Source organism: Manis javanica, chromosome 9 (genome assembly GCF_040802235.1).
Source record: "Manis javanica isolate MJ-LG chromosome 9, MJ_LKY, whole genome shotgun sequence".
NCBI lineage: Eukaryota > Metazoa > Chordata > Mammalia > Pholidota > Manidae > Manis > Manis javanica.
Window position 1 is genome coordinate 24,273,292 of NC_133164.1, and position 13,868 is coordinate 24,287,159.

General features: G+C 35.0%; 2 long non-coding RNA genes across 10 annotated transcripts in view; one reads left to right on the forward strand and one right to left on the reverse strand.

Annotated features, from left to right (window-relative positions):
• Positions 1–7,378, reverse strand: part of LOC140843358 (uncharacterized) — a 135,030-nt gene extending 127,652 nt beyond the window's left edge. For both annotated transcript variants that reach the window (XR_012121031.1, XR_012121030.1), the window contains exon 1: positions 7,242–7,378. This is a non-coding gene — a long non-coding RNA (uncharacterized lncRNA). The remainder of the gene's footprint in view (positions 1–7,241) is intronic.
• Positions 7,379–7,638: 260 nt separating this feature from the next.
• Positions 7,639–13,868, forward strand: part of LOC140843357 (uncharacterized) — a 778,257-nt gene continuing 772,027 nt past the window's right edge. For 6 of the 8 annotated variants that reach the window (XR_012121023.1, XR_012121025.1, XR_012121022.1 and 3 more), the window contains exons 1-2: positions 7,658–7,795; positions 12,112–12,215. This is a non-coding gene — a long non-coding RNA (uncharacterized lncRNA). Of the gene's footprint in view, positions 7,796–12,111; positions 12,216–13,868 lie in introns of all 8 variants that reach the window. The other 2 variants (XR_012121024.1, XR_012121029.1) reach the window with 1 other exon arrangement.

Sequence of the window (13,868 nt, forward strand, 5' to 3'; positions counted from 1 at the left end):
CTGAGTTTCTCACAAATTTTAAATAGCAGTTCAATTTTAGTCATTTTTCACTGGCAGAACAAAGAATAACATGAGAAATCTTCAACTATTTAGAATTAAATTATATTCTAACTGTAATTTAACAGGTTTTAACCCTTTGGCACTACATAACCTGAATAAAAACAAGTCTGCATATTTTCTATGGTATTTCTTATTTATTTTCTAGTTTTCTAAAGAACTATGCCCACATTTTCAAAGGCAAAAATTATAAGATTTTTTCCATTTTCCTCTAGGAATAAGAAAACCCCAATTTTTTTTTGTTTTTCTTCTAAATTACAATAGGCTAATAGAACAAAAGACTAGACATAGGCCTATTAGGCATGTGACTCACACTTTGTCTTTACATTTAAAGTCACACTTATTCTTTACATTTAAGGAAAACATTCAGATTGAAATCATCTGATTTTTAAGTTTATTATATGTCAGTATGGTTATTAAAATAACTGCTTTAGAATGTGTGTCAATTAGAGTTGTCACACACACAAAAAATTAATATAAAGGATGTACTTGGTGAGTTTAATGAAAGCAGAATTTAAAGAGCCATGTATAGGTTTAAAAGACTATGAGAATTTGTTGAAATAATCAGGTAGTGGCTACAGTATACACCTTTATACCCATAGGCCTGATGGGGAAAGAGAAGAAAATAGTTTCCCAGACTTCATGATTCTGAAGAGAAGTGACCATCTGACATCAGCTGAATCAAGAACAGTCATTGCTGGAATAATAACAATACAGGGAGCAAGAAGGGTAATGCATCTTTGATGTATTCCTCCATCTGCCTTTTAATATCTTGTTGAGGCTTTCTACATGCTAAAACCAAGGGAACATCAAAAGGCAAGGAAACCTACCAAGGTGATGCAATATGTAGTGATTAGATTTAAGCTTATGTAGTTAATTTTGGGGAGTGCTAATGTAAACAGTATTGTGTTTTTAATTTCAGATTCTACTTTTTCATTCTTGGTATATAGGGAAATGATTGCCCTGGTTTAAATGCATTGCCTCAAAGCTATGCACCTGCTATTGCATTGAATAATAAAGCCACCTGGACCTATAGATCACCTATATTGTGCCAGCACCCTTCATTTTATTTTGGCAACAATGATGTGAAGTAAGAATCATTTTGGCATATTGACTGCAAAAAATTATTTTCTCCATTCCTCTTCATGCTCAACCCTTTGCAAGGTAAAATGACTTTTTGTACTATCACATGGTAGAGCCAATTTCCTCTCTATGAGTTTGGGCTGACCTCATGACTTGCTTTGCCCAAGACAATGTGATAGAAATTCCATTATGCCTATCTTGAGCCTAGACTTCAAGAGGCCTGGTGCATTTTCTCTAACTCTTCTATATAATGCCACTTCAGTAAAAGCAAGTTTGGACTATGCTCAAGGAGGATGTAAGATCACATGAAGAAGAACCAAATTTCCCTGGTCACACTATTTTAGATCAGTCTGATCAGCCTGCTTATTGTCAAGTAGAGCACAGCTAAATTTAGTGGAGCTATTCACTAAACTGCACTTCAGCACAGATATATATGAGTAAGCCAAGCTAAGAACAGAATAAACATTCAGCTAATCCACATAATTGTGAGAAATAATATTTATATTGTAAGCCACTAAGTTTTGTCATACATGGTAAGCACCTATATTTAAACTGATTTTGATTTATAGAGGGAAATTAATAATCAGAGATGTTAAGCACACTAAAAAATATTATATATTTAATATATACACTTTTTTTTACTGGAAAACACAGCTCTTTCATTTATCCACATTGCATCCTATGTATAAGCATGGTGGCTCAAATTGAAACAATTATTGTTTGTCTCAGTAATTACTGTAAAAACATATCTTTATTTTAACTTAATTGATTAAGGAGTATTTTCACTGGATATATAATTCTAAATTGTCAATTATTTTAAATGAGCTTACTGAAGATGGTATTCCATCATCTTCTGGCTTACATTTTTTATGATTAAGGCATATCAGTTACCTTTAGAAGTAATTGTATTGTTCTTGTTGTCTTCTTCTAATATTTATCAAATATTTATTTTGTTGAATAATTCATGAGAATGTATTTATTTTGCTTAAGGTTAATAATGCTTCCAGAATTGATAAATGCCCCAGGTGTAAACTATCCCCAAATGCTGGGTTTGCATCCCTAAATTTCCAAACCCTTGAATTTTTGTCCCTTAACACTTTACAACCTTGTGTAGTTTTAAGGTAACTTCAAAGAAATGTTTTATTTTTTAAATTTAGTTTTGATAATTGCTCTTAGATGGAGATTTATTCCAAATAGCTTAACAGTAATCAAATTGGTTGTTTATATTACTAATTTTGTAATTCTATTATGAAATTATTATATTTGTATATTTCAATAAGATGTATACAAGGCATATAGAATTATAAAACTACCATTCACCCAGTATATAAAATGTGTATGAAATGTACCCAACTTAACAATTAAAATTATATATCAATGCTACTGAACCTCTGCCTCTGTGTTTACTCCCAGACTGTACAACTATCAGTCTCCCAATTTAGGGTGATCACTGTTTTGAATACTATGCTTATCATTTCTTCGCTTTTTTATTATAGCTTTACTATATATTAATGTTTCTTAAGTCACATATTATCAAATTGTACATGTTTAGGGGCTTTTACATGAACAGTATCCTACTGCAGTAGATAGAATTATGGCAAGTAAAGGTGTCCAAACCCTAACCCTTGGAATCTGATAAATGGGACTTTGTAGGTAAGATTAAGGTTACAATATTGATCTAAAAAGGGCAGATTAATCTGGAGCATTCTGATGAACCCAATTTAATCACATGGGTCCTCAGAAGCAGTCCTTTTCCTCCTACAGTGAAGAAGTGATGAAGAAAAGGTAAGTGAGATGTTATATCCCTGCCTATGAAGACGAGAAAGGGAGTTAGCCATGGAATCCAGGCAAGTCTCCAGAATCTGAAAGAAGCAGGAATATAGATTCTCCTTTGGAGTATCCAGACAGGAATGTAGCCTGGCATAAACCTTGTTTTAACACAGTGAGAACCAGGTGGGACTTCTAATCAAAAGAAGTATGAGATAATTAATGTGTGTTGTTTTCATTCAATAAGTTTGTGGTAATTTGTTATGGCAGCAAAAGAAAAGTAATACACCTACTTCACATACTCTTTTGTGACTTGTTCTTTTTCCTTAAGAATATGTTTTATTGGTACCCATGTTAATATAAATATTTCAGGGTTATTGGTTACTTCAATATTTTATTTTAAAATTGATATTAAAATAAGCAATTCCACTTTTAGGTATTTATCCAAAAAAAACTGAAATCAGGATCTCAAAGAGATATTAGCATTTCCATGTTCATTATAACATTATTCATAACAGCCAAGATATGGGAACAATCTAAATATTTACTGATGAATGAAAGGATAAAGAAAATAAGGTATATATTTACAAAGATACATTATTCGACCTCAAAATAGAAAAAAAAATATCCTGGCATATGTAACAGCATGGATAAACCTGGAGAACATTATGCTAAGTGAAATAAGCCAAATAATGCATAATTCCACTTATATGAGGTATCTAATAGAGTCAAATTCATAGAAGCTGAGAGTAAAATAATGGTTACTAGAAACGGGAAGGAAGTGGGAATGGCAAGTTGCTATTCAATGGATATAAAGTTTCAGTTATGCAAGATAACTAAGATTCAGAGATCTGCTGTAATATCATGCCTATAGTTATCAATACTGTATTGCACACTTAAAATTTTGCTGAGAGTAGATTTCATGTTAAAAGTTCTTTCCATAATTTTAAATATCAGTTAAAACAGATGAAAATGCACTTTATGTGTTTCACGGTACATTTAAGCAAGAATTTCAACCCTTCCATGGTTTATATCTATAAGGCATTTTGCTTTGTTGACAGAAGCTTATTATATTAAATATGGAAGCAAAAATTCATAGATTTAAAACCAGATATAAAATAGAAATAAGCAAGGCAGACAGATGTTAGTTATTGCAAAGCTTTATCAAATAAGACTTGATTATAATAGTCAAACAAAGAAAACTGAAAAAGAATAGAAGCAAAAATAAATACTATTTGAAATAAAAGTAGTGGAAATGCCATTTATTAAAATCTTAAACAAATATATATATGAAGAAAAACCCTTCACAAAAAAGCATGCAAGGGCAGTTTAATAATCGAAAATTAGTGCAATTAACTATAATAGTAGAAAGAAACCTTATCATCTTAAGATATGTAGAAAAATAAAAAAATCAACAGTAACCCATAAGAAAATTACTTTAAAAATTTGGAAAAAATTGAAAATGGGGGATGAAATTTAGAATAACTGGCCTGCAATCTATTATTTTATTTATTTTTTAATGAGGTGAGATTGCTAAGAAAGAACAAAAGGCAGGCAAAAGGCAGGATATAATCAACTTGTCAAGTGGACCTCCTCTCTATAGACTAATGATATTTGCTAGAAAGAAATCATGTCTCCAAAGCATCTTAGTGGTGTTGCTGGTTAAGGATTTCCTGGAGCAAACAGAACAGGATCTATGAATTATGGGTTCTGGAAAGGGTGATGAAGCAAACAAGTTCCAGTGTTATAAAATAAAGTAGCTATATACTTTAAATCTCTCAAAATAATCTTAAAAATTAAGAAAAAAGTGACAGAAGTTGTTTACTATATTAGCTTCCTATGGCAGCTGTAGCAGATTATCAAGTGGTGGCTTAATGACAACACAAACTTAAACTGTTCCTGAGACTCTGATATGCAAAGGACATCTTCAAACACACTGGGTTAATTGTATATCCATATGTTCAAAATGAAACAACTTCTACCTAACACCAGAAATACTAACTCCAGTTGGAGTGTGACACTAAATATAAAACAATAAATATAATAAATTTTCCAGGTGATAATAAATAAGTATATCTTTATTTTACAATTTGAATAGGGAAAAACTTTTATAACAGGGCACCAAACACAATAATCCTAAAAGAAAACATTGCTCAGTTGTAATTCATTCACAGTAGGAACTTTTGCTTATCAGAAGAAACCACTGAGTTAGAAAACAAGCCACAGAATGGAAAAAGATATTTAAAACACATATAGCCAGTAAGGGTTATGTTGTTCATATCCAGGATATATAAAGGACTCTCAAAAGAGTAAGAAAATCATCTAACCCATGTTAGAAATGGCCAAAAGATTTAAACAGTCAATTCCAACAAGAAGCTATACACATAGACAATAAAGCTGTTGATGGAAAGATGCTCAACTATATTGCTAATCAAAGAAATGCCAAATAAAACAAATGTAAAACACCCACAAATATGCCTTAGCCTGGCTAAAATATAGAAGTCTGAGAATACCAATGCTGGCAAATAAATGATACAACTGTAACTCATATAATGTTTCTGGGACTAAAAAATATTGAAAAGTCATCAGGAAACAATTTTTTTCCTTCCTACAGAAGCTCAACATACACATGCACTATGAAAAGTACTTCCACACCTGGGTATATACTTAATAGTGTTGCATCCACGTATGTCATCTGAATGGTTGTCCCAAACTGGAACAATTCCAAATGTCCACCATAAAAGAAACAAAAATTACTGTAGTTTATTAATTCAAACGAATACTATAAAATAATGTTAAATGAAGGGGTTCAACTACTAGCAACAGTAATGAATGGATCTCATAAACAACAGCAAACTAAAAAAGCAACATACAAAATCATATACACTGTATGGCCCATTCATATAAAATTCAAAGCCAGGCAAAACTAGCATATATGATGAAAAGTGAACATTGTACTTACCTCTAGAAAAGATCATTTAAATAGTGACGAGTTGCAAAGGAAGGGAGCTCTAAGATGTGAATAATATTCTGTTTATTGATTTAGGTGGTTAAAATAAGCTTGTATCCAACAATTCTCGTAATACTTTAGTAAGAGGGAATTTCAGCATATTTCCTCTGGCATTCACCCATTTAATAAGATGATATAGACATTAAAACAATTCATTTTATAATAGCCTAGAAGGTAAAATCCCATCATATATGAATCCCTAACTTCTTTCTCTCTTTCCCCTCTTCTATAGCTCTCTTGTAAACACACACACACATAAACACACACCTTAACTTGTCATTTATTTCCTCCAATAATGGATATTTTTCTCCATTTTTGCTTATTTTAAAATGTAAATTTTCTTTCTAGATAAGAGTGGGAAGAAACACTTGAGGGAGTAATTAGAGAAAAAAAATTCTCAATTTTGCAGCAAGGTAATTTATCATCTTAACTTACATTTTCATAATGTTTCTGTTGATTTCAGCCTGGACTCTCAGAAGCATAACACTTAACAGTATTTCTAATTTACTTGCACATTTACATTTAATAAAAATATACCTCTCCTTGTATCAGTAGGTAAATAGTCATGTTTGATTTTTATGTCTATGCATTACACTCTTCCAGGTAAAAATTGATTAAATGGTCTTGTTTGTTTCAATTATCCTAATATGCACTGAATTGAAGCAATGTTCTATTTTTTTCTTGCTTTTCATTTACTTTTAAAACCACAAAACATGAAATAGGGAAATGTATTTTTGAGGTACTATTCAGAATAATTTAGTAAACAAAGAATATTATTCTGTGCTTGTAAGGCACTAAAAACAAATGTAAATTCATTTTTAACATAGCATAATGCAGTTCAATTACTGTAGTCAGGACTAAGAAGAGGATACAGAAAGGAAACAGCAAACAATTTAGTGTTAAATGACACACACAATTACGGAGGCTTTTAAAAAGCACAAGTCTGTCAGTTCCTAAATCTCTGAAATTAAGTTAACCTCCTTCAGGAAAACAAATTTTTTCAGGAGCATAGATAATGCTAGTTTTCCTTTGAGAATTATGGGCCAGAATGTTTTATGTTATTTCTGTTTTCTGTAGTGCAAATATTTGAGGTAAATATGTATCATCCTCCCTTCGTGGGGAGGCAACCGAGACACTGAAGTATAACTTTTAAGTCCGGTAGCATCAGGCATCTAAGCTGGAACGCCACCTTAGTATATTTTATCCTGAACCCCTTGCTGGTTGTACAACTCATGTGACTCTTTGCCAAGCTATTAACACATTCCCAGATTGCTGTTTTTGTCTGAACTTCGCCTGAAAGTGGGTCATGACAGAAGTCGCCTACCTCAAGATGCTGGAGAGCTCGCAGCCCCCGCTGGGACCTGGGGAGGGCGTGGGGCCCGCCCAGAAGAGCGTGCGGCCGGGCGCGGCTGGGCCCGGGCGGGAAGGGCCGGCTTCGCCGCAGCCGCCGGCTCGTGGGCCCGCAGCAGGCCTGTCCTCGAGGCGGCTCCGCTCCTCAGGGACGCCTCGGCCTTCCCTCGGTGTCTGTGGTGCGGGGCGAGCCAGCCGCTGCCTCCTCCGGGCTGGGTGAGCGGAAAGGCCCGGCCCGGAGCCCCCCAGGTGCGCCCGTGCTCTCCAGCGGAGGGCGCGTCCCGGAGGGCGGGGAGCTGGGCGCCCGCAACGCGGCGCCGCCCGGGGCCCTGCCTCTGTCGCGTCAGGGAGCTGCTGGCCTACGTCATAAGGAGCCCCCGCCACAGGTGGAACCGGGAGTGGACCCGCGACGGTGGAGGCTCCTGTGTCCCTGGAAGGTTCCTCTGCCCATTCTTTCCACCGTGGGAGCCGTCTTTAAGGACGCAGCCCTGCCAGAGGAACACGCGCAGTTGAGACCATCAGGATGGTGTACGTAGCTGAGCCTTGCTAAGGCCTCTTTATAAACTTTTAAGATTCTGGCTCGTGGGTGCGGAGATTTACTCGTCTTGCAGCCAAGATAAGCCTCCTAAGTGCGTGTCCTTCATGTTAAGCCTGTCACCGACCACTCAGGATGGGCTGCCTCTGCTGACTGTCTCCCTGTCAGGAAGCCAGCTCGTGACCTGAGTCCCCTCGCCTCGCCTCTGGGCCAGCAGGTCGCAGGCCAGGCAAGCTGGCCAGGTGCTGGAGTCCTGCCCTTCAGCTTGCCTCGGTGGCCTATGACTGTCATTAAAGGTTGTCTCTGTAAAACGTAAAAAACGAAACAAAACAGAAGTAAAAATATTTTTTAATTTAAAATGGGAAAAATACATCCCTTTACTTCAGAAGGCTACAGAGGCACAGTAAAATGTAAAAATGTTTGTTAATTGTAAATATAAATATTAAATTTATGGATGCTAGGAAAATAACCAAAAATCACTTGTAGAAGGTCTGGTGAGTAAGAGTAGTGCAGACTCAGAAGTCCTGTTCACTTCAGGTTTCTGCCATTTGTAAATTCTGTGACTCTAGGAGAGGTACTAAGTTCTCTGGGAAATCTATTTCAAGAAGGGTTATTAAGAGTATAAAATTAGTTAATATTTGCAACTTAAATTAATGCCTGCAACAAGGTAAGTGCTATATATTGCAGCTATTATAATGAGCTTCCCAAATACATTATAAAGTGGGAGGAAAATAAAGCTTAATCTATTTAGGAGAAAAAATCATGAAAAAGGACTAGAATCGGGGGTCTTTTTATCCATTTGTACTGCTCTATGACCTTAGTAAAGGCATAAATTCTCTGAGGCCTAATTTCTATGAGAAAAGTGTAGTTTCAGAGGGCCTTTAATATAATTATCTTTAATAATTATATTTTTAAAATGAGAGAATGAGAATGGTAATGAATTTAGTTTCTAGTATCAATTTACTACTTTTTTACAAATAGTTTAAAAATTAGATAAAATTAATATTTATCCTGTCAGAATGTTACTACTCAATTTTCAGTTTCTTTCCTAATTAAGCCCTTTCTGACTGAAAGATGTAATATAAAATTAAGAGGAATATTATCCTCATTATAGTATAAATCTATACTTTATAAAACTCAGAAAACAGCCCTAAAATGATAATCAGTAAATTAATTATATTGGTTCTAACAAAAAATGATAGTGAATTAGAGCAAAATCAAAGATCAAATAAAATTTGTTCATGGAAAAAAATATGAAATATTTTAGCTTGCTGTAGTAAGAATGATATAAACTGTTATGGGTAAGGCAGCTATGGCCAATTCTCATTTTTGGCCCTAGTGATTATTGAATCATTGCTTCTAAGGGAAATGCTGTCGCACCTCTGGTCACAGTATTTTTATCAATTGATCAATACGTAACCTTGTTTTGTGTGTGTTTCTGTTTCAAACACCTTATTTAATATATAGTTATATTCATTAATGTTAAACTCATTTCCAACAGCTCTGTATAAACTCATGCTAGAGCAAAGCTCATCTTAGACATGTGTTTTCTCTGTAAGGTGCATCATGCCCTCTTAGGAACAGCAGTTCAGCACTATGCTTGAGGGCCATTTTAAACAATGAAATCACCAAAATAAATAAATAAATAAATAAATAAAATGGTATTAAACAGCCACAGAAGGGACACTTGCATATACTAGGACAGGTGAAACAAGAAGGTAGGGTATCATCTTTCACCTCAGCTGGGAACACTGCATTAAATAACTCAAAGTTTTCCATACTGGGCATGCCTGAATGACTGAAAGTGCAGTAAGAACTGATTTTGGTATTACAAATTTTAGCAAGCAGGCAGAGTTGCAAATATGGAGTCCACCAGTGATGAAGTTCAACTGTATTTTATGCCATGTTCTGGTTTTGACTTGAGAGACACTGTTTAACTCTTGCTTATGTCTAGCTATTTTTCTCAGACACATAAACATAAGGCCAAACTATAAATATAATACTTTAACATAATATATAAATATAACTGTACTACATAAACATAAAGCTAAGCCAAAAATACTCATCATCCTTCTAAGCCATTTCTGCCCAGGTCTTCAGACTTGTTATTTTGCCAGTTTTATAGGCTGAGTATTGACTGTTACTCAGAAATTTATTTTGTTTTACCCCTCTAAATTTCAGGATCTCAAACTGCTTTCTGTAATATAAGGCACTTGAGCTTTGACTACCTGAAATTTAGCTGAAGCCATGTGATAACTTCCCAGAATGTATAGCATCCTTATATCTCTTGCATTTAATATACAAAAGGGAGTATTTATATCATAGTCATGTAAGCATCCATGCCATGGATTCCCCCAGTCACGCCTTAAATTATTTCCTGCATAATGCATTTGATCTTTCAGCTTTACCATATGAATCTGGAAAATAAACCAGTTAAGGGCCATGGCACTTTGCACCTCCTGCCTACTCCTCTTATCTTGATAATTCTTATGTATTGTTACCAAGAAGAAATAAATACACAGATAGCCTTATACATGCTTAAAATTTCATGTGGCAGTTTTAATTACTAAATTTCTATTACCTTTGTCATAATTATTGATTGATATATTTCAGTAAAAGCCTCTGGTCATCAGTATCATTGGAAATGACAGTATAAGTCCACATTAGTTTTGTATTTAAAAAAATCTTGTCTTTACATTTAAACAGCCTGAAAATAATCACCAACTCTGTAAAATTAATATTCTTAGTAGCAGGATTGTCATTATTAAAATAACTTTCAATGTAGAGATTTGCTTATCTCAAGTTACTAAGGATATTTTACTATGTTAATTTAGAGAAAGTGTATCCCCTTATATTTCAGAATTAGGTCTACAATTCTACTGAAATTGACTTTTTTGCGTATTGTGTCAAGTAGTAGTAACGATTTCTTTCCTTCTCATGTCAATATTCAACTGGCCATGAACAATTTAATGAAAACAGCAGTGGTCAAAAAGTGTGGCAAAGAAGACAAAATGTTTTTATATGATCTGCAAGATCAGAAAATTTTTTACATTTTTAAATGCCTGGAAAGAATATAAAGCAGGATATAATTTTGTGGCATGAAAACTGTATGACTCAATTTCAGTGTTCTTTTATACAGTTTTATTGGAGTACGTGCCCACTTGTTGACATCTCCCCTTTTGATGTTTCCAAACAGAATTGAATAGTTACAATAGAGACTTCATGGTCTGCAAAGTCTAAAATATTCATTACTCTGCACCTCACAGACAAAGTTTACTGATACCTTGGGAAGATTCATTTTCCTACTATAGTGCAGTGTCACCTTTGACAAAAAACAAGTGCTTTGGTCCATTGTATTCCTGAACTAAGTAATGTATTATTCTATATGCCTGTATTTGCACCAAAAATATGCTCAAATAATTAATCATAACTTACTAATATATCTTGATAATACAAAAGTATAATTTCTCCAATTGTGTTGGACATAGCTATTTTTGGCTCTTGCCTTTTTGTATGTTTTATATCAATCCTAGTATAAAAGTTTTCATTTTCCCACAAATTATCTCCTGTATTTTGATTAGGATTACATTCAAGTATAAATCAATTTGGAGAGAATTTATATATTTATGGTAATGAGACTTTCAACACGTGGATATAAAATATTCTTTTATTATTTTTTCTTTTTCCATTTCTCTCAATAATGAGAAATTTTGGTGTAGACATCTTGCATACATTTCATTTTATCAATCTTTGTATTTAACATATTTTTTATTCTATTGTGAGAATATGTGAAATGATTCATTTTTTCTTTTTGGTGCTGCTGGAGTGGTTTATTTGGAAGTTCCTTTGAATTCTCTATTTACACAACATCATTGCCTGAAAATATTGGCCTTTTTGTTTCCTGATTCCAACAGTAATGATTTTTATTTCATTTCCTTGTTTTTGTTGAAATAGTTTACTAGACCCAAGGTGGATCCACCTCCGCCAGGGTTGCCACATCAGCAAACCAAAACTTAGATAGTTTCATGTCCCTGCAAATGCTCCCCTTGATCAGAAACACAATATATCCAGTCAAGTAATCCCCAAATGTCATGTCAACTCTGGGCCTTCTCATCACAAACAAAGTGGTCTGTGTGGCCCCAGCCAGTCAGATATTTTCTATTTTTCTCCTCTTGTTCTTTCACTTTTATTTTGAAGCTGCTTGCTTTCCGCCCCATTTTGTAATTCTCCAGAAGGAGACTATGCACTTCATGGAGTATTAAGTAAAATTTGTATCACCTAAATTGTTTTCCTTAACCATTTTTAACAGTTTTTGACAACAAGGAATAGGATCTGAATGGCTTGTGAGACAAGATGCAGAGGCCAGGCAACTGCACAATTCACTGTTCCTTTTGCTCTCACTGGAGGCCATGGGTAAGTCACTATTGGATTTGAGCTCCACAACCCTGTGTGCAGCTCTCCAATTGAAACTAACTTTATTTGAAAAACATTTATTTCTCAGAAAGGTCCTGGGTCCTGGAAAGGTTGCAGAGTAGTTTTATTGGGAGTTCACAATGGGAAGCAGTCATTAGGGGATTCCCAGTCTCCAGTGTAAACAAATAAGTCCTCCCCATAAACAGCTGAGGGACTTGAGAATATTCATTAAGACAGAAGACTCAGACTTTTGACCATCAGAATCAAAATCTAAGTAGGTAAAAGTTGAACTATAAAAATCCAATTGGGTATCTGTCTCTATAAAGAAATCTTTATAGTGAAAGAAGTAACAGATCTGTTGCTGATGGGAATCTCAGGAGCCAAAGGCACATCATTGGTGGGAATAGACTGACCACTTAAAAGATGTTAGAGTGCTCTCCAATTAGCTGTAAGACTCCTGTGCTAAAATAAGCTGGTCATCACAGAGCGAGACTGAAATAGGTCAACTGCCAGGCTCAACACAATTTCCATGCAATGAGGTACACTGTAAAATACTACAAAATCCCCAATCCTGTGGTACATCCCTCTAAGGTATTGATTTGGCTCTGGAAGACCCAAGGTTTACCTAAGATATGGTATCTCAAGTTCAAAAGGATAGAGTGTGCCACCTACTACTTTTATATGTTTAAGATCTGTAGTCTTGGAGGCTGGAGATATCTACAGAAATGGTAAAATCTTATTAAGACAACTTAGAATTACAATGGCCACTGTGGGGAACATTCTAATTAGATAAAGTTGTTCATTTGACAAGTTCACTTGAAAGAATGGGTTCCAAAATCAAACAAACTGAATGGGTTATCTATTTTAATTTGTATAAAAAAGCCTCCAAAAGACTTCAAGATTCAAAAACGGCTTCATTGAAAGATTCATTACTAAAGGCTAATGAAAAATTTAAGACAAAGTACCTAAAGCGAAAGACTGTAAGATTGATGTGATCCCTGCTACTCCCTCTCTATCCTCCTTTACTTGAGTATTCATTGCACTTTTCCTCTATCTGAATTGCCTTTCCACTTTGAAGAGACCATAAGCCTGTACACAGAAGTCCACCAAGTTAGTGGCCTTACAGCTGCAACAGCTCCAAGGACAGAAACCTAAATCAACAGCTGGGCCTTCCTTGTTGCACCCAACTAGAGATCAACAAAACACTGGCCCAGAAATTGATGTCTCACTTGCAGTCAACTGGGGCAGTGAAGAAAGGATTGTCCTCCAACCTTTTGTACAAATCCTTTAACACCAATTCAAGCACCCCCATATCTGCCTTTCAAGGAGTGCCCCCTGTGAATCCCTCTCAGGACTGACAGGATCCTAAGGGATTCTCTGGTAAACTGCTACCAGTTATTCTCTTATACAGCAAAGGGGGAACTAAAACTAAAATTAATAGAAACCTTGCCAAATTCTGGTAGATAACAGAGCTACACTCACCTTTAAATGACCCAGTCTCTTCAGAGCCTTCAGATGGGATCCAAGGAAAACTGTCAGAAGCCAGTGAAAGATGAGAATTCTTACTGAGTCAGCTCTCCCAGATCCCTTTAGTGCCTAGTTAAGAAAGGAAAGTAAAAATTTTCATTATTCCTTCCCAAATCCAGACTCTTA